This window comes from Lissotriton vulgaris, chromosome 3_1, assembly GCF_964263255.1.
Source record: "Lissotriton vulgaris chromosome 3_1, aLisVul1.2, whole genome shotgun sequence".
Lineage (NCBI taxonomy): Eukaryota > Metazoa > Chordata > Amphibia > Caudata > Salamandridae > Lissotriton > Lissotriton vulgaris.
Genome location: NC_141689.1, coordinates 1227163552 through 1227184720, shown reverse-complemented (window position 1 = coordinate 1227184720; position 21169 = coordinate 1227163552). Strand labels below are relative to the sequence as shown.

Here is a 21169-nt window from a genome sequence, read left to right as displayed (position 1 = left end):
CTCAGATTTACCACACAGGACATTCATATTGTACTCACAAAGACTTTGGGGTCTTTCAGATGTTGGCGGATGTGATGCATCTGTCAAAAAATGCCAGATGTGTCATCTTTCCACCTGGTGGTTCTTCCACCCCATTTATAAGTGGAGTACTACAGAGTTTCTGCCAGTTCAGCCTCAGTGCACTCTGCAGGCAGAGAGACTTAAAATAAAAGGATAATTACACACTTATATAGCACACAACTACCCGTAGGTGTCTCTGCGCTTGTACGAATACCGCCGAGGAACCATTCTGGCCTTTCCCTGTGAGGAGCCCACTCCTGGGCACCCCCAAGGTGAAGTCCGGCATCCTCAGCGTTGTTGGGGCCGTTGTGGAGATTAAGCAAGCTATTGCCCAGAGGGGCAGAGTGGGGCTCATGATCAGAATAGGCACCGAGGTGAGAATTATCAGGTCCGAGGAAATTGAGCCAGAGACCCGCCAATGCGGGAATTGAACCCTGGTCCCGTCCAGACTACTGCATCAGGGTCTGCCGCTCTAACCATTGAGCCACACTTCTCTACTCAGAAGTCTATCATCTGAAAGGCTGTCAGGTTGAAGTGATGACAACCTGCATTATTTAGGGTCACTGTAACTTGATTTCCCTAGCACGGCAGACCCTTGCATGGGAAACATGCACCCCCGCTACACTCCCCCCCCCCACACACCGCTGGGGTTGCGGTGGCAATTGTGACGCCATTGATTGGTTTCAGAACATCTAACTGGAGGCAAAAGAGTAAAGGCATCAGTGGAGGCACAAACAGGTAAACATATCCAATGGAAAAAAAGGGTGCTCATCTGTTTTCAACTGGTGTGTCCTCCTTCGGCCCAAATGGGCTCCATCCAGATCATAGTTTCTGAATCGTAAATGAAAGCACAACCAACTGAAAGGGAATCATTTACATAGTGAGCGGTTAGCCTGCAAAGCTGGTATTGATCAGGTCCTTGTGGACAAGGGTGGAAACCCCTTATTTAAACCAGACCCGGAAGAGAATGCTTAGAGGCTGTTAACTGGCAGAGCACAATACGTTGTCCCTTTCCAATCATATACGGGATTTATTTATACAGGTCACACCATGGCAAAAAGACAACCATTATTAAACAAACAAAAGAACGAATAATAGAATTGCAGGAATATTTCACAGGTCTGAGGATATTAATAAATCGCTCCACCCATGGATTTGCAATGATGATGTCAATAGAAACAAAATCACCACCCAGCCCAACAACAGTCTGCGTGCCAAGGATTCTGATTTCCTGAAAATAATATTGGTCCATCCATGAACACAGGGCTTTTGGCGTGGTATCTCCACCGTAAACAGGTGCGACTGGATAATACTTACTTTATTTTCAGAAAAAAAGTATCATGCTAAATGCGCGCCACGAGGGTATATTTTAATGTTTGGAATATGCTTGTATGAGTGACTTGGGAAGAAAAATGCATACCATCAACTCTCCAGCGACTACATCCCAAAAAGCATTTTTAGCTCCAAGTAGTTGTCTAAAACTCGGTGTCCCTTTGTGTTAAACCTACAGAAGGCTGAGCTATCTGGAAAAACACATGCTGGGATTTGTTTGCTTAGAAAGTAAAGGAGAGTTAATATGAGGTATTGGATGAGCAGTCCTCCTGCAGTGGGGAATGTTTGCTTTTCTTGTTATGTAATCTCCCCAGGAGAGCTTACCTCAGGTTCAGCATCTGGCCCGCACCAGTGCTCTGCTGCTCCCTGGTTTTATAGCTCCTTTAACTGAGCCACAGAGGAGCGAGGAGACCAGCCTTAAGGTCACACATGGGAGGGAGTGCTTCAGCACAGATTTGAACTTGGCACCCACCTAGTTCCCCTGCCTTTCTTCTAATCGCTGGGCGCCCATAAAACCTACATTCGATGTGTTTGTGTTTCCAAGGATGCTGGGATTCCGCATTGCTCGCTCGAACCCAACACCTCCCTCCCCCAGCCGCTGGCACTGCCTCTCAGACACCCCAGCCTATAAAAGGATGTATAGAGTGCCTTTATGGGCTCCATTGAACATTACTCATGTTCATGACAATATTGTCACCTCTCCCCTTCCCACCCTGTCCGTCTGTTGCCAAATACCTCCCTCCCCTACACCCGCCCCTCAGGCAGACACTGCTCTGCCCTAAGGTCTTCAGAAACATCGAGGGGAACCAAACTGTTCGTCGTAAAAGCGATTGCCGTAAGGCAAGCGTTACTATGGGAGGTCGACTGACGCATGCCCTGGTCTGTGCTCAAAAGAGCGACTGATCTAGATGCAACAAGGGCTTCAACACAGATGGAAATTTGCAAACGTGATAAAGGAGGCTGCAGAGGACAAACTCAAATTACTTTACATGTGTAGGCAGGAGTTTAAGTGAGATGAAAAAACTGGGGGGTCTCTCAAGGGGGCGTGGTCGATCAAATGAAGGGCCTGGCTAAAAACGCCTAAACTAAATATCTGTGCTTAGCATAGTGTGCTGCCCCACTGAGAGAGAGAGAACTCTGTTTATTTAGACCATAGTCTTTAAACTCCACGGATCTTATAAATACATATAGCCTTACAAAACAAAACATGAAAAGAAGAAAGATCATTAGCATTTAAATCCCACTGGTATTTTGCTACTTCTGTCATTGTATCTGCATACATAATAGAACACGTAACATTACACCTGCAACAAGCCAGGACTATTGGCCTTGCCAATGGAGGTTAGTTGCATAAAATAAATAAGCAACAACGATTGCTTTGTTGTATAGCATATTGAAAATGCTTCAGTTCTGAAGTAATGAGACTGTGAAAGAACTAGAACGAGTCTTTCTGAAGTTAAGGTCTTTTTCTTCATGCCAATGGTAAGGGCAAAATATGGAGAGCCCTATAGAAACCCTTCTCAGCACCTGCTTTTTAGAATTGCCAGTGCTCACGGGCTCTGTAAGCATGGGGAGCACTGGTGGAGCAATGCGCATTTTGTTACGTTGTTGACTTGTATTTTTTGTAATTTTATAAGCAAGTATGCTTGGTCCAAGCCAGGGTTGGATTGGGATTAGAAATCGACCCGGGCACGCTAAAGAAAAGTGGCCCACATTTGCATATTGCCTTTCCAGAAAAAACACTGCTTTGGCAAATTTTTATAAAAAGAAGGGGGGGGGGATCTCTGATAGAGTCATGTTTTCTTAACTTTACTTACATAAAAAAACAAACCTGAAAACAAGTGAGGCCACTTCTGCTCAGGCCCTCTGCCTCGCTCAAAATACATACATTAATTAAGGGAGTGGCACCTCTGCCCGTTGATAAAAGGAAGGTAATGGATGCCCATCTGCCTCCAAAAAAGCCACTCAGGCACCAAAATGGGCCGCTGGCGGCATCGGACCACACCAGACACAGCCCAAATTGGCCCTCAAGCTGCCCAAAAAAGCAGCCCACAATTGGTACTCGGATACGGCTCCTCGGCCATTGTCTGAGTGCCCGCCTTACCAATCCGACCCTGGTCCAAGCATTGGAAACAATGCCATGCAAATATCTGAAAGCCTAATTGTATATGTATTCAGCCCTCCGGGCCATATTGTGGCAGGAAATCTAATAAAATATGTTGTGGAAAAAAAAGAACTGCTGGTGGACCCGGGCCACTTAAAGCCCTGTGTGTAGGTGACACTTGAGTTCTGGCTTTCAGTAGGATTGCCACCTTTCCCAGAGAAAAATACTGCTTTAACACACTGCTAGGGCCCAACATGTTTTTTAAGTAGATTGTTGTGTGGCCGAAAACTGACTCCGTGAGCCACAGCAAGGTTTGTGAAGCAGAATTTATTCATCCGTTTTGCTTACTGCTCTCGCCACCTCCGAATACCTCCACTGTCAACAACTAGAACCCTCGGCCCACTCAGGTTCTATGCACGAGCGAGGCTAAACTAATATATGGAATATTAAGAGTGGGGAAGGAACGTGACAAGGGAAAAGAACAAACGTTATGAAAGGAAATGAACAATGCTATGCATTATGGTACAGAATACAACACATCTTCCTTCTTAAACAAATTATAATAATAAAAAATCAATCATCAAATAAAACTTTCCTTGTAGGCTTCTTTGACCTCATTGCAGAGTTCACTGTCAACCAAAGTAGGTTCCTAAGTGTCCACTGTCGTGTCAATGCTTGGTGTGGAGCTTGTTGGACTGGTATCATTGCCTTCAGGACCACAGCCTGCAAAACCATTGTTCCCCGAAGATGAGTATAGGCAAAGTTCGGCATGACTGTACCAATCACACCATCTAAGGCTGATTCGTTGCTTACATCACAATGATTTTGGTACACATCATTTAGGGTTTGTGGTAACCTGTCAAGCGTCTCAAGAGTTTTACACTTTGCTATGCTCCTGAAACGTCAACATTTGGCATCCCGGGTAAAGATACACCACTTGTTTCTTTTGACCACTTACATAGGTTTGGAAAAATACATTTTCCCTTTTTCCACCCATCTTCACAAACAAATTCTGACAAGATCTCCAACATCACGTGGTGTAGCTTTATGTACATTATCATATTGTTCCTTTGACCTACTCTTGCCATCTCCATGTTTCCCACACTTGTATTATGCTCAACCTGAAATTTGCTTTTAAAATCAGGCAGGTAGATTGCATCCCTTTCATTAAGACAAAAGGTGACACTCCAGCTACAGAGTCCGGAGAAATCCTGTAAGACTATAATCTTTCTTTAGAGCCAGAACACATGCATTTCCACCCATCATGGCTAAAAGGACACTTTCCTTTGTTACGTGTTAAATCGTTTCACTAATCAGTTGCAATGCACATCATAAAATGCTGTCCTTATGTACTCAATGTGGTCAGTGTGCAAAAAATTAGTAATCTCCACAGATAACAAGCATTTGCAATGCAAAAGGTCTCGCATTAGGAAAGTTTGAGCTATTGGTACTGTAAATGACACATTTTTTATTTATGTGTTGGTTTGGAAAATAGTGAAATTAATAGCTTTGTCATTTACAATGCCAATAGTTTTAACTTTCGCAAATGGGACACCCATAGCATTTGTAATGCAATATGTGTTGTATTTACATGACTTAGATGTATTGATATTACAAATAAAAAAAAATGTTTAATACTTAACTAAAAGTTATTGTAATTTATAATGGCAATAGCTTTTGTAAATAACTTTTGTGAAGATTATGTTCATTGTATTTTGTGACGAAAATCCAAGAACAGAAGTGAACTATTAACATATTTTTGTGACATTTGTAATAAAGCTTGAAACATTGGGAGAACATATTTGAACTAGTTGTTGTTGAATGGTTGCACAGATTGATGCTGTGGTGGCTCTGAGTGATGTTATGGTGGCGATGAGTGATGCTGTCGAGTTCAGTGATGCTGTGGTAGCGCATAGTGATGTTGTGGTGCCCCTGAGTGATGCTGTGGTGGTGCTCAGTGATGCTGTGGTGGTGCGAAAGATAGAGTGAGTGAGATAGATAGAGCGAGGGCGATAGATAGATAGAGTGAGGGCGATCGATAGATTGAGGGTGATAGATAGACAGATAGATAAAGTGTATTTATGTTGCATTGAGTAGAGTAAATATGAGGTGTGTAATTATATGGCACTGAGTGGTATTATGTGGAGTGTATTTACGTTGCATTGAGAAGAGTGCAATTATGTGGCTTGTAATTATGTGGCACTGAGTGGTAATATGGAAAGTGTATGTTGTATTCAGTAGAGTGTAATTTTGTGGCGTGTAATTATGTGGCACTGAGTGGTATTTGGAGTGTATGTTGCATTGAGTGCAGTGTTATTATGTAGCATAATTATGTGGCACTGAGTGGTATTGTTTGGTGTGTATGTTGCATTGAGTGCAGTGTAATTATGTAGCATATAATTATGTGGCACTGAGTGGTATTGTGTAGAGTGTGTGTTGCATTCAGCAGAGTGTAATTATGTGGTGTGTAATTATCTTGCACTGAGTAGTATTTGGAGTGTCTGTTGAGTGCAGTGTAATTATGTTGCATATAATTATGTGGCACTGAGTGGTATTATGGGGAGGTTATGTTGTATTCAGTAGAGTGTAATTGTGTGGCATGTAATTATGTGGCACTGAGTGGTATTGTTTGGAGTGTATGTTGCATTGAGTGCAGTGAAATTATGTAGCATATAATTATGTGGCACTGAGTGCTATGGTGTGGAGTGTGTGTTGCATTCAGTAGAGTGTAATTATGTGGTGTGAAATTATGTAGCATATAATTATGTAGCATATAATTATGTGGCACTGAGTGCTATTGTGTGGAGTGTGTGTTGCATTCAGTAGAGTGTAATTATGTGGTGTTTAATTATGGGGCACTGAGTGGTATTTGGAGTGTATGTTGCATTGAGTGCAGTGTAATTATGTTGTATATAACTATGTGGCACTGAGTGATATTTGGAGTGTATGTTGCATTGATTGCAGTGTGTGTACTAATGTGGCGTGTAATTATGTGGCACTGAGTGGGATTTGGAGTGTATGTTGCATTGAGTGCAGTGTAATTATGTGGTGTGTAATTATGTGGCACTGAGTGGTATTTGGAGTGTATGTTGCATTGAGTGCAGTGTAATTATGTGGCGAGTAATTATGTGGCACTGAGTGGTATATGGAGTGTATGTTGCATTGAGTGCTGTGAAATTATGTAGCATATAATTATGTGGCACTGAGTGTTATTGTGTGGAGTGTGTGTTGTATTCAGTAGAGTGTAATTATGTGGTGTTCAATTATGTGGCACTGAGTGGTATTTGGAGTGTATGTTGCATTGAGTGCAGTGTAATTGTGTTGTATATAACTATGTGGCACTGAGTGGTATTATGGGGAGGTTATGTTGTATTCAGTAGAGTGTAATTGTGTGGCATGTAATTATGTGGCACTGAGTGGTATTGTTTGGAGTGTATGTTGCATTGAGTGCAGTGAAATTATGTAGCATATAATTATGTGGCACTGAGTGCTATGGTGTGGAGTGTGTGTTGCATTCAGCAGAGTGTAATTATGTGGTGTGTAATTATCTTGCACTGAGTAGTATTTGGAGTGTCTGTTGAGTGCAGTGTAATTATGTTGCATATAATTATGTGGCACTGAGTGGTATTATGGGGAGGTTATGTTGTATTCAGTAGAGTGTAATTGTGTGGCATGTAATTATGTGGCACTGAGTGGTATTGTTTGGAGTGTATGTTGCATTGAGTGCAGTGAAATTATGTAGCATATAATTATGTGGCACTGAGTGCTATGGTGTGGAGTGTGTGTTGCATTCAGTAGAGTGTAATTATGTGGTGTGAAATTATGTAGCATATTATTATGTAGCATATAATTATGTGGCACTGAGTGCTATTGTGTGGAGTGTGTGTTGCATTCAGTAGAGTGTAATTATGTGGTGTTTAATTATGTGGCACTGAGTGGTATTTGGAGTGTATGTTGCATTGAGCGCAGTGTAATTATGTTGTATATAACTATGTGGCACTGAGTGATATTTGGAGTGTATGTTGCATTGATTGCAGTGTGTGTACTTATGTGGCGTGTAATTATGTGGCACTGAGTGGGATTTGGAGTGTATGTTGCATTGAGTGCAGTGTAATTATGTGGTGTGTAATTATGTGGCACTGAGTGGTATTTGGAGTGTATGTTGCATTGAGTGCAGTGTAATTATGTGGCGAGTAATTATGTGGCACTGAGTGGTATTTGGAGTGTATGTGGCATTGAGTGCAGTGTAATTATGTGGTGTGTAATTATGTGGCACTGAGTGGTACATGGAGTGTATGTTGCATTGAGTGCTGTGAAATTATGTAGCATATAATTATGTGGCACTGAGTGTTATTGTGTGGAGTGTGTGTTGTATTCAGTAGAGTGTAATTATGTGGTGTTCAATTATGTGGCACTGAGTGGTATTTGGAGTGTATGTTGCATTGAGTGCTGTGTAATTATGTGGCGTGCAATTATGTGGAACTAAGTGGGATTTGGAGTGTATGTTGCACTGAGTGCAGTGTAATTATGTGGCGTGTAATTATGTGGCACTCAGTGATATTTGGAGTGTATGTTGCATTGAGTGTAGTGTAATTATGTGGCGTGTAATTATGTGGCACGGAGTGGTATTTGGAATGTATGTTGCATTGATTGCAGTGTGAGTAATTATGTGGAGTGTAATTATGTGGCACTGATTGGTATTTGGAATGTATGTTGCATTGAGTGCAGTGTAATTATGTAGCGTGTAATTATGTGGCACTGAGTGGTATTTGGAATGTATGTTGCATTGAGCGCAGTGTAATTATGTGGCATTTAATTATGTGGCACTGAGTGGTATTTGGAATGTATGTTGCATTGATTGCAGTGTGTGTACTTATGTGGCGTGTAATTATGTGGCACTGAGTGGGATTTGGAGTGTATGTTGCATTGAGTGCAGTGTAATTATGTGGTGTGTAATTATGTGGCACTGAGTGGTATTTGGAGTGTATGTTGCATTGAGTGCAGTGTAATTATGTGACGTGTAATTGTGGCACTGAGTAGTATTTGAAGTGTATGTTGCGTTGTGCGCAGTGTAATTATGTAGCATATGATTATGTGGCACTGAGTGGTATTGTGTGGAGTGTGTTGCATTCAGTAGAGTGTAATTATGTGGTGTGTAATTATGTGGTACTGAGTGTTATTTGCCGTGTATGTTGCATTGTGTGCAGTGTAATTATGTTGCATATAACTATGTGGCACTGAGTGGTATTTGGAGTGTATGTTGCATTGAGTGCAGTGATGTGGTGTGTAATTATGTGGCATTGAGTGGTATTTGGAGTGTATGTGACATTGAGTGCAGTGTAATTATGTGGTGTGTAATTATGTGGCAATGAGTGGTATATGCAGTGTATGTTGCATTGAGTGCTGTGTAATTATGTGGCATTGAGTGGTATTTGGAGTGATTGTTGCATTGAGTGCAGTGATGTGGTGTGTAATTATGTGGCATTGAGTAGTATTTGGAGTGTATGTGACATTGAGTGCAGTGTAATTATGTGGTGTGTAATTATGTGGCACTGAGTCGTATATGGAGTGTATGTTGCATTGAGTGCTGTGTAATTATGTGGCACTGAGTGGGATTTGGAGTGTATGTTGCATTGAGTGCAGTGTAATTATGTGGCGTGTAATTATGTGGCACTGAGTGGGATTTGGAGTGTAGTAATTATGTGGCACTGAGTGGTATTTGGAGTGTATGGTGCATTGAGTGCAGTGTAATTATGTGGAGTGTAATTATGTGGCACTGAGTGGTATTTGGAGTTTATGTTGCATTGAGTGCAGTGTAATTATGTGGCACTGAGTGGTATTTGAAGTGTATGTTGCATTGTGTGCAGTGTAATTATGTGGTGTGTAATTATGTGGCACTGAGTGGTATTTGGAGTGTATGTTGCGTTGAGCGCAGTGTAAATATGTAGCATATAATTATGTGGCACTGAGTGCTATGGTGTGGAGTGTGTGTTGCATTCAGTAGAGTGTAATTATGTGGTGTGAAATTATGTAGCATATAATTATGTAGCATATAATTATGTGGCACTGAGTGCTATTGTGTGGAGTGTGTGTTGCATTCAGTAGAGTGTAATTATGTGGTGTTTAATTATGTGGCACTGAGTGGTATTTGGAGTGTATGTTGCATTGAGTGCAGTGTAATTATGTTGTATATAACTATGTGGCACTGAGTGATATTTGGAGTGTATGTTGCATTGATTGCAGTGTGTGTACTTATGTGGCGTGTAATTATGTGGCACTGAGTGGGATTTGGAGTGTATGTTGCATTGAGTGCAGTGTAATTATGTGGTGTGTAATTATGTGGCACTGAGTGGTATTTGGAGTGTATGTTGCATTGAGTGCAGTGTAATTATGTTGCATATAACTTATGTGGCACTGAGTGGTATTTGGAGTGTATGTTGCATTAGAGTGCTGTGTAATTATGTGGGCGTGCACATCTAAAACAACCATGTCTTTAGCAGTCTCTCGAAGCTGGTTAGCTCACCGCAGGCCCTAATGTTCTGTACAATTAGTTTGGAAAAGTGGCAACAGCGTTGCCATATACGAGGCATGAGAACCAGAAAAGAACAGAGATTGGCACATGTCACAGGGGTTTCACTCCCATAAAAGCCTGCCGAAATCATACACACACACACCAGATATAGGAGTCAAAGTGGGTGGTGACCTTCTGGCCTAATGTGAAGAAGGATGGTGGTGGGGTCAAGCCGGCGAGGAGAGATATATATTATATATATGAGAGAGAAAGAGAGAGAGAATTGTCAAGCAGCTTACAAGACATTTTACCAGCAGACAGGTAAAGAAAACGACAAAACAAACTGGGAACTCAAGTAAACTTAGGTCGGGGGCTGGAAAGAATATGGCACAAATTACCGAGATATGCAGAAAAGAAACATCCGATTGGGATGCAGCACTATCTAAAAGGGTAATTACTGTACAGTACAGCCTTTTCGGTCCCATTACAGGAGAACAGTCCGAGGACTCAAACAGGATACAACCAATACGAGAACAATGCAGCCACTAACGTCGATTGCTCCTAAAAGGTGGACAGCATCTCCAAGCCATGAGCAGGTGTTCCGTCGGCAGAGTAACTATTCCTGACTCGATATTCAAAGGCATGGCGGTAGGAGGAAGATGACGAAACAACTGCCTAACAATGCAAGTATTATAAAGTAACGGTAGAAACAGACACAGTATTTGTACACAAGTAGGTCGACACCATTAATGAAGAATAGAGGTTACAAAACTCTAACAATAATGTTCACGCAATAAAAAGTTTCATTTTTCCGGTATCTCCTGGTATAATGTAAGGGGCGAGAGTCACTGTGTAAACATCTTACTGCAGTCTCACAAAACCTCGACCTGCACCAACACAAAGCTGCAAATGGTACAAAGACAAGCACACCGCCCTTGAACAAATAATTATAACAGTGGAAGCACTGCAAAGAATCCGAAAAACATGGGCTCAGTTTATTCAAAGACCCATAGACGATAGGCCCTGGTACCTTGCCGATCTTATTATCCACAACTTCTTTTCAGACACTTTTTTTGGTTCGAGTAAGCCACACTATCACCTTTACGATTCTACCGCCCATGACCCAGAGGCCTCGGCTCATCGAAGACTTCCCCACTTCGGAACTCAGTAGTAACAAGGTTTAAAGCAAGCTGTATAATTAAGACAGTCCCAGTAATCATAAAATAAAAGCACAAACGATTTACTTCTGTAAATAAAGTATAATAAAAAAGAAACCTTAGATGACATGTTTCCAAAACTGCAACACTTCTTTAATGACTCAGTGCATCTAAAACAAGCTGGAGGCGGCTCTGGCGCAGCACGTCGTCTTCTGGAGACGTGCGCGGTCAAAGAGCATAATCGGCTCGTGCACAGGCCAGTAGCCGCTCGTTCACAGCTCTATCTCCCTTGCCAGTTAGCACAGTGACTATAGAACTTGCGCTGGCGGGAGCGCTTCGCGCTCCAACACCAGCTCGACCTAAAAATGGAACACATTATCTGTGACCAATTTTACGGGAAACCCTTCTCTTCTGAACACTTCAACAAGAAATTCGAGCACAATGCAAAGAGTTACATTCTACACAAACACCTTTTTGTCAAGCAAATTCTTGTCACTGTGTGGGCTGCATGGGAGGAACATGGGTCTTGCAATATTTGTCAGCTACTGCACATACATCACACATACAAACAACATTATCAGAGTCAGCATTGACCCCCATGGCCAACAATATAAACTTCGTATCTGGCTCTTTAAGGCAGACATTCCCATGTGACCCCTGCAACAAAAATCAAGTAATTGGCCACGGATACCTACTAGGCGGACACAAATGTCATTGCCAAACAAAAACTCACCATTCATAGATAACTCAGATGCCACTTGAGCAAAATAATGTAGAGAGCCTTCCAAACGTTTTGACTGAGGCCATCCACTAATTAAGTACTTCTTCCAAGTTTCAGTCCGTCATCCTTCCTTAATTCCGGCATGACTTTCATCTATTTGCATGCCATTTACAACGCACACAACACTAACAGTTACCACCATGGCATTGTTCTTCATCGCTCCATTCAACCTCTCCTTCCTTATTGTCATTGCAACCTAGAAAGAAAATCTTTATTGTGCTGAGTGTCGGTTCTCCTGAAATTATTTGAGATTATTTTTAAATAAAGTTTGTCGTTATGCAACCCTGATCTCATTCACAAGGGCATCCAATTTTTAATGCAAACAAATCCAACACCGTTTTCAGGGCTCGCCTGCTGTGCGCATGTGCACAGCTGGAAGCTCTATAGGGGCTTAAACAGCGTTTAAACAAGCACAATTCCACTGGCGATTTCTTCAAGTGCATGTGCGCTTTTTAGGGCATTGCGCAAGCGCAAGCCGTAAAAAGCGCGTGCACAATGCCACCAGCCGCCTGCCTGCCTGCCTGCCTGCCTCTCATTTCCACATCAAAGGCAGCTTCTCAGCGTGCTCTCACCCCTAATTATTCACGGCCGGCGTACTTTCAGTTTCACGGCCGCCGGCCGTGTCTCCTTTCATGCATCTACTTTAGTTTGCATTTCTCTTCTCATGACTTCTGGTGACTTGTTTTAGTATGCACGCGTTACTTTTTGTTTACTGTTGGTAGTGGATTTAATAGTCTCTGCAGGAGAGAGCTGGATCATCAACAGAAGCAACAGGTTTTACGTTTTTCAGTGCGACCATGCATCTACTTTAGTTTGCAATATAAAAATGAAACAAGGTGCACTAGGTTGTAAGCACTTGCACATCTCGTCAATTGCCATACAAGCAGGAGAAATACTTTTTTTTTTTAAATACGATCATTCCCTCGTGATGAAATAAGAGACCCGACCACCCTCGATGCCTTGCAATTTTATTACATATGTGCTCAGGAGCCAATATAAACATTTCCAATTGTAAAGGAAGGTTATAATCTTCCTTCGAATCGGTCAGATGTGTACTTGCAGGCATGGAAGCAATTTTTACATGATATAAAAATAAAATCAATACCCCATCAGTCTATCAGCAAGGAATATGCAATTATTAAGAAATGCTGCATTTTGTTTATATTCTAAGCCCTAGGAGCGAGATGCGTCAAAAAACAAAAAACTTAAGCAGGTGCAGTTTCATTAAAAAAAAACAAAAGCTTCGACAAAGTCAATATTAGGTATGGCATTGGTTAGCATCCTTTTGGCTTGCCAATGTTGGATTTGCCACGTTTGTTTTGATAAAACGTTATTGTTGAGGAAGCTGCAAACCCTCATTAACGTAGAATAAAACAAATTGTTCACAAGCAAAAAAACATTTGTATCTCAAAAAGCACACATAGCTATAGCAGTCCCTTGCACGAGGAAACAAGTCATTGAACGTTTTTAGCTGCAACACTCTCAATCAAATTTATAGAAACTGGTAGATTAGATACATCCAAGTCACGTAAATACAAAACATGTTGCATTACAAATGCTATAGGTGTCACATTTGCGAAAGTTATCACTATTGGCATTGTAAATGACAAAGCTGTTAATTTAGCTAATTGAAAAAATAACACATAAATAAAAAAATAACATTTATAAGACCAATAGCTCAAACTTTCCTAATGCGAGCCCTATTGCATTTATAATGCTTGTTGAATGTTGAAGCTTTAGTGCACATTTTTCTTCACAGTCATAGTACATCCAAGATATCTTTTCCATAGAATGTTTATGAAATACATTCTACTTGACAGCCAACACGTGTTTCATACCTCATACAACCTGTTAGGTGTGTGCTTTTTTAGGCTGGAAGTCAATATATTTATTATTGAAATATTCACATTATTTGCAATGCGTTTCACACCTCATGTGAACCATGATATTCCTCTGAAAAAGTGCTCATTGACTTGACCTTATAGTCATGCATCCATTTCTAACGATAATGGCATTACTCCTAGTCCTACTCCCTCGCCTTCCTTCAGCACAATTGAGGCCCCGCCTCCCACCCAGACCCACCCCCAGCATAAAAACTCTGCCCGCCCCTACCTCCACCTGTACACAAACAAGCCGAGCTAGCACTCAGTTGAACCGCACTGGGAGGGAGGGAGGGTCCTTGAAGGAAGGCGAGGGAGTAGGTCTAGGAGTAATGCCATTATCGTTAGAAATGGATGCATTACCTCCCGTCCCTCCCTCGCCTTCCTTCAGCACAATTGAGGACATAGCAAGCAGAAGAAAACAGAGACGGACAACTGAGTGACAAAGAACACAAAACAGTGCCCCAAACACAGCAGATCAACATCCCCGGCCTCGCAAAGAGGACAAGACTCCGAGGCCCGAACCCCCACCAGAGGAAAAGCCACCAAGACTGTGGACCGAAATCAACAACCCCACGGAGCGGGGGAAGGCAAACACCTGAGTCGGACCAAAGCGAACAAACAGAGTTCTCCACCCGGAAGGACACCACAACCAGCAGGCACCACAGCAAAAGAGGCCGGACAGCCAAACTGAGCAAACGAGACTCCACAGCCAAGGAAGGAGCAGGACAGAACACAGGCAAAACCACCCCATGACAGAGCGAAAACGCCAAGCCACCGGAGGGACAAGGGACGGAACCGGACCCAGAACCAGCAGAACCATACAGAAGGGAACGCACAAGACAGGGCCCAAAAAACCCCCAAGCGACAGCAACCAAAAAACAAGGCCCAAAAGCCGAGAGTCGCAACCCAAGACCCCAAGGAGCCCAAAGGGTGGACCGGATAGGACATCCAACACAAGTAGCAAAGACCCCGAAGGGAAGGACCCGACAGGGCGGGGAAACAAACACACCAGACCCGGCAAAGAAAACCAGGCAACGGACCCCAGGCAATATGCAAGGAAGCCAGGAGCACCAAGAAGCAGGAAGCCGCCCCCTGCACCCGCAGAGGAGCCACCGACAATCCCAGAAGAGCCCCAGAAGGAGCGAACCGCTACACCAAAAGGAGGCCCGCACCACGGGAACAACACCCAGAGCAGAACCTCAGGCCGAAAAGGCCAGCAAACACCAAGCACAGGACAGCCGAGAGGAGGACCAATGGGAAGCCCGCAAGCCACTGCCAGCCAGCCGAGAACCCCCAACCCAGCCAAGGCTAGCGCACAACCGCCAGGCAGCAGGGGCAAGCCCCGCACAGAACCCAGGGGAAGGGCACGGAACATCAAAGGGCACTGAACCACAGGAAGGAACCCTCACCAAGCGCAACACAACCCGGACAGGAGAGGAAAACAAGGAGCCCAAGGCCAATAGGGAGCAACCAACCACCCCCGAGAACAGACCCACAGGGCCCGCACCAGAAATGCCCAGAGCAGCAGAAAAGCAGCGAGGGGGAAAGGGGAAGGCACACAGAAAAACCCAGAGGCCTAGGAGAGGGTCAGCCGCCGACCACCCCAAGACCCGGGCCCCCGGCCCAGAGACCAGAACCGGGCCACCCAGGCATACCCTGGCGCCGCAACAGGACCACCACAGGGAGGCCCCAACGACCCACCAACAGGCCGGACACAGGGAAGGAGTGAGAAAGCCCAGGATGAAGGAGGGACCCAGCACAACAGAACAGCCAGCACACAGGCCACCCGCCGAAGGCAGAGAGCAGACAGCCCCAGCACCCAGACCAGAGTCCACAGACACAGGACGCAGGACACAGGCAACCAAGGAACAAGGATCAGAACCTGGACCAACCCAACCGCGGCATAGGACGAAGCCACCGGACTGAGCCAACACCCACAGACCCCGCAGAGAGCCCCGAAAGGGCACCAGGGCAAGCCCAAATGCCACAAATCCGACAGCAAGAGAACCCCTGGGAGACCAGCAGGAACCAGAACCGGAACCCGAACCGAACCCAGCAAAGCCAAGAACAGACTGGTGACCGAAGCCACCACAAGCGGAGCCGGAGGATCCAGCGAACACCCAGCCAGAAGGCAACAGCGGCCAAGCCACCAGGAGAGCACTCCCGGGGACGGACTGATAAGGGCAGCAGGGACAACAGACCCCGGAGACCAACCCAACAAGAGTCAGACGGAGAAGAAGGAAACGAGCCCAGGGAACCAGAAACACCACAGAAGCCAGGCTCCTCAGCACCTGCAGGCACAGGACCGCAGAGGAGCCCCGGGACCACAAGGCCCGAACCCACGAAGGAAGAGAGACCAGGTGCCCGCCGGACAAGGGACCAGGGCCGAGCAAAGCCAGAAAATGAGCACCGACAGGGGATCAGAGAAGACAAACCCTGGGACACCAAAAACCCGACCACCGGAAGAACCATGTGCAAGAGGTCCACCAGAGACGGAGGAAGGAAAACCCCCCTCCGCAAGATGGAGAGCCCGAGAGCACCCATACAAGCAGGAAGACCCAGGGTAAAGGACAGAGGCTGAAGGGGAAGGACGCCACATGGAACACGGGCACATTCCACAGAGAACCGCAGGAAACGCAGCAAGAAGCAGCGACAGGGAAGCGGAGAGAAGCGCCCCCAAAACCCAGGGCATGCCATAAACTGGCAGGCAGGGCCCGCGGAAAGACGGCACGAAGGACCAACACGTGGAAGGGAATGGGCCGAAACCAGGAGCAGACCCCAGGAGAACCAGAATGGCACAAAGCTGCTGGACACCCCAGCCCCAGCAACAGAAAGGAGCGGGCCCCAGACCCGAGCTCCTCAGACAGGAACCCAGCAGACGGATCACATGGCAAGCGAACAGGACACCCAGTCCCGTAGAGCAACCCAGCAGTAACCGGAGACAGGCACCGGAGGCAGCGGAACCCCTAAACCAGGAGGAACCCGCACCAAGCCGACCCAGCACCCACGACCCACAGAACCCAGGACCCCAGGAACAACAGAAACGGCCCGCAGCCACTGAGGAGGAAAAGCCAAGGACGACCACCCAAAGTCAGGGAACCGACCCGACAGCAGCGACAGGGACCCGACATGGACCCAACAGGGCCTGGCACACAAACAAGGAGGCAGCAAGCCAGGGCGAACAAAATGGCCAAAACCGCGCCCCTCCGAATGACGGAAGGAGACACCCATAGCGGGGACGAAGTAGAGGACCCAGCGCAAGGCACGCAAGAAAGGCAGGACGCCCCATTCACGGCAAGAGAAGCAGAGGGCCCAAGCGGCGACACCCAGCCACCACAAACAAAGCCCTCAACGCCATGAAACCCAGCACCAAGGAGGGCACAGAAGAAGCAGAGGACAGGCCAGCCCCCAGCGCCACCGCAGCATCCAAGCAGAACAGACCCACCAAGCAGCGCTACCAGGACAGGTACCAACAGCCCAACGGGAGAAAAGGGGCTACTCCCATAAAGAAGCAAAGCCACTGGAGGAAGAGAGGGACTCGCCACACCGAAGAGAAATCCCCCGACGCAAACTGAGCGTGTAGAGAAGCCCCAAACAACAGAGGATCCAACACAGCGCCGAAGGAATACGGAGGGCTGAGGAGAGACCGCACAAGGCAGGCCCCACAGGCAACCAACAAGCAACTGTCAGCAGGCCAGTACCACAGTGGACAAAGCCACAAGCACAAAGCACATACAACCAGTACGAGCAAGGCACGCCACTCTCATCGCACCAGGCCCCCACCCCGGGACCAAAGGGCAAGGCCAACCGGGAGGGATAGGAACACCAAGGAAAGAAACCCACAGTCCCAGCCCAGCAGGAAAGAGAGCACAAGAGCCCAGCGACCCACGTCCTGAACGCCCACCACCCTGGAGCCACAGACAGCGCCAGTGGCAGGAGAAGGATCCACAGCATCCAAGCACCCAGACGGGAATCAGCCGCCCACAGGATCCGCTGGATGAAGAGGGGATAGAAGGCAGCAACAGAACCTCCAAACTCCAGAACACAGGACAGAGCAGCCCCAATCCAGTATAGCACCAACCAGACATGAGAGGCAGAACACCCCCCAGGGAGCCCAGGCGACCAGGCGCCCAAAGGGAGACCGGAGTCCCAGCCGCAGAGGAAGAGGACATCAGCATGCCCCCACCAACCCCAAGCGACCCAGTGGCAGACAGGCCACCATAATCCCAAGAATCGGGAGCACAGGCAGGACACGAACCCTTCATCCAGAAAAACGCAGCGCCAACAAAGGCAAAAAGAATACCCGCCGAAGTACAGCACCAAGGCAGGCATCACAGAAAGAGAAATGCCCAAGCATTGGAAGGGGAAAAACAACCGAAAACGGGCAGAAACCCGTCCTACCTGGCCTCCGGGAAGACAGCATACCGGGAGGAGGCAGTCTCACAGCCCGACCCGGAAACGCAGCCTCAGCCACAGGAGGACCGTCCGACACCGTCGAGGAGCTCCAAGCCACCGCTCCGCCCCCACACCACGAGGGAGATGGGGAGAGGAGGCACCGCCAGGAGAACGCTGCAGAAGGCAACGCGGTAGCAGAGAACCAGACCGAAGACTCCCCGGCACCGCCACAGGGAGGAGCTGAAAAGGTAAGTCCCACCAGGGAGACAGAAAAAAACAGGTGGAGGTAGGGGCGGGCAGAGTTTTTATGCTGGGGGTGGGTCTGGGTGGGAGGCGGGGCCTCAATTGTGCTGAAGGAAGGCGAGGGAGGGACGGGAGGTAATGCTCATTCTCAGTATCTTGTGTTTAGAAATAATTTAAAAAAAAATCTCAAATAATATCAGGAAAACCAACATTCAACACCATAACTAGTTATACCTATGAGGGGAAGTTGGCCCAGTCCCCAAGGAATGTCAAAACATTTTCCACCCAAAAATATCAAAACATAACGACAAACCGAAAAGTGAATAGGCATACCAGGTTAGGAGGGAGAGGGTTGGGGCTGGAAGCCACTCTAACATAGGAAGAAAATCTGCAGGTTGTTTTTTTTCAACCAGGTTCAAATACAATACTAAAATGATACTCTTGAAGTTTGGAACTCAATTACGTACTATAAGCTGTAGATTTCCTCCAACCTCCCAGGGACAAAATGGCTATCAAAGTCTTATGACTGGATGATAAATGTGTTCTTCCACACGAAATGTCGGAAATAATTTGTTGCTCACACACAAACCAAGAGTTCACATTCAATGACAGAATATTTACACTTAGTTTCATTTAAGGTTCTGGATGCATAAGACACCACCAATTCTAAATTCATGGACGTTTGTTTTAGCACTGTCCCAAGTCTATACGCACTCACATTCACAGAGATGACACATTTTCTGCCATTATACAATTGATGTAGACCAGGAACATTTACAATCTAGGTTTTAATGAAGTCAAAAGCATGATGTTGCTCTGGTCGCCATTCAAATTGACACACCTTACGTATTAACTTTCTCAAGGGTTTAATCACTAACACAAAGTTTTGGAACATACCGTCTGTAACATTCACAAAACCCTATAAATGACATGAGGTTGTCTTGATCATTTAGTGAAGGTGCATTATTTATAGCATCAACCAGACTGGGCTTTGGCACCACTCCATTGGCAGAAATTGTATGGCCCAGATAATTGATTTGGGGTTTAAACAGTTTGCATTCCTCCAGGCTCCACAACAAATCATTTTTTTAAAGTCTTCTGCATACTTCCATCAGAATCTCACGCTGCTCCTTTACATCGTAAAGAGAACACCAAAATGTCATCTTGGAAGCATCTCACATTTTCTTCCATATCTATAACTAAGTGAACATCACCCTTTGGAATACCGTAGAGGGGGATGCCAGACCAAAGGGCATCCTTTTAAATTGGAATTCGCTGAACGGTGTGACGAAGGCAGTCAAAGGACTTGAAGACTTTGATAAAACATCCTGGTGGTGAGCATTTTGGAGGTCAAGTGTAAAAAAATGGAAGCCCCATTCAACATAGCCAGTAGACTATTGATTTTTGGTAGGGGGTGCCATTATGATGCTGTCATTACGGGTCCTTAAATCAACACAGTGCCTAAGGCTCCCTTCTCTTTTCTTTGCTAACACTAATGGAGAAATCCACTCTGACGATTCTGCCTCTTCGATTACATCAGCACGCTGCAATTGACCTAATAGAACCTAAAACATATCCTCTAGTGACCTGGAGTCAGTAGAATTTATAGAACTGTCAGGACACCCAAGGGTAAAAGCAACATAAACCTTATGGGGCACAGCAGAATTTCCTGAGAGATTGCTAAAAGAACAAGCAAAGTTCGACTCATGGGGAATAAAACTTCACCCATTTTTTAAACCAAGATATCCAGATTCTCTGACCTTCGACAGCCGGCAAAAGAAAGAGAATGGGCAGCCCAATTCGAACTCAGTCCTAAGAGGGGCTCGGAGTAAAACCCCTGAGAACTTAGTCCATCAAGAACAGTCCAACAAGAGACTATCTGCCAATTGCAGTCCAACTTCGCAAAATTGGAGTTGGCTACCCAGGACCCTAAACGTCAAAGTCAAAAATCAATGGCAAAGTAAAGCAAAAGCAGGGAACACGCCCAACGTCTTCAACCTGTGCTCCTGGAACATCAACTGCTTAGGAGACACATTCTTGGACTCAGAATTAAACATCTACTTGCAAAGATTTGACATTATTACACTGCAAGAAACCTGGACTTACACTCCACAAATACTGTCGGGATATAATTTGAACTCTCTGCCGCCTACACAGCTCATTGTTTGGCCACAAGAAGGGAGGCCTTGCCACATACAGCTCGCTAAATTCCATTGTTGCAGTAGTAACCTTGGCTAATAAGCTAGCTCCTCCAAATGCAATGCAAGCACTGCGATTGACATCTCGTGAGCAGAACAAAAAAGAGGACATAGTCCTAATAAACCTCTATCTACACCCTAGGGAAAAAACCAAGGGAGCACAACAGATGAAGGAAGAACTCATAAAACTAATAAAAAACGAGAAAACCAACAGCTTGATCATCACCATGGGTTTTAACTCAAATATGCTGAGTAATTCAGCCTCAGATACTATCAAAGACGAGGACCCCTTTGCTTGGGAGCCAAGCCACCAAGACAAAACCTCGAGAGGCAGAATCTCGAAAACAGCTAGAAGTCTACTTGCAAAACTAGAAGAGCTGGGCCTCCGAGCACTCAATGGTAGATTCTCACATGACTGACCCCAATCAGCTACATTTCATAGCACTAACGCTAACACTACGATTGATTTTACATTCCTCTCTCGCAGCCTGTATCAAAGGGCAAG

General features: G+C 45.5%; 1 protein-coding gene across 1 annotated transcript in view; it reads right to left on the bottom strand.

The window, feature by feature from the left end:
- The window catches only part of CFAP299 (cilia and flagella associated protein 299), a 2008232-nt gene that overhangs the window by 977415 nt on the left and 1009648 nt on the right, over positions 1 to 21169 (bottom strand). The window lies entirely within an intron of this gene.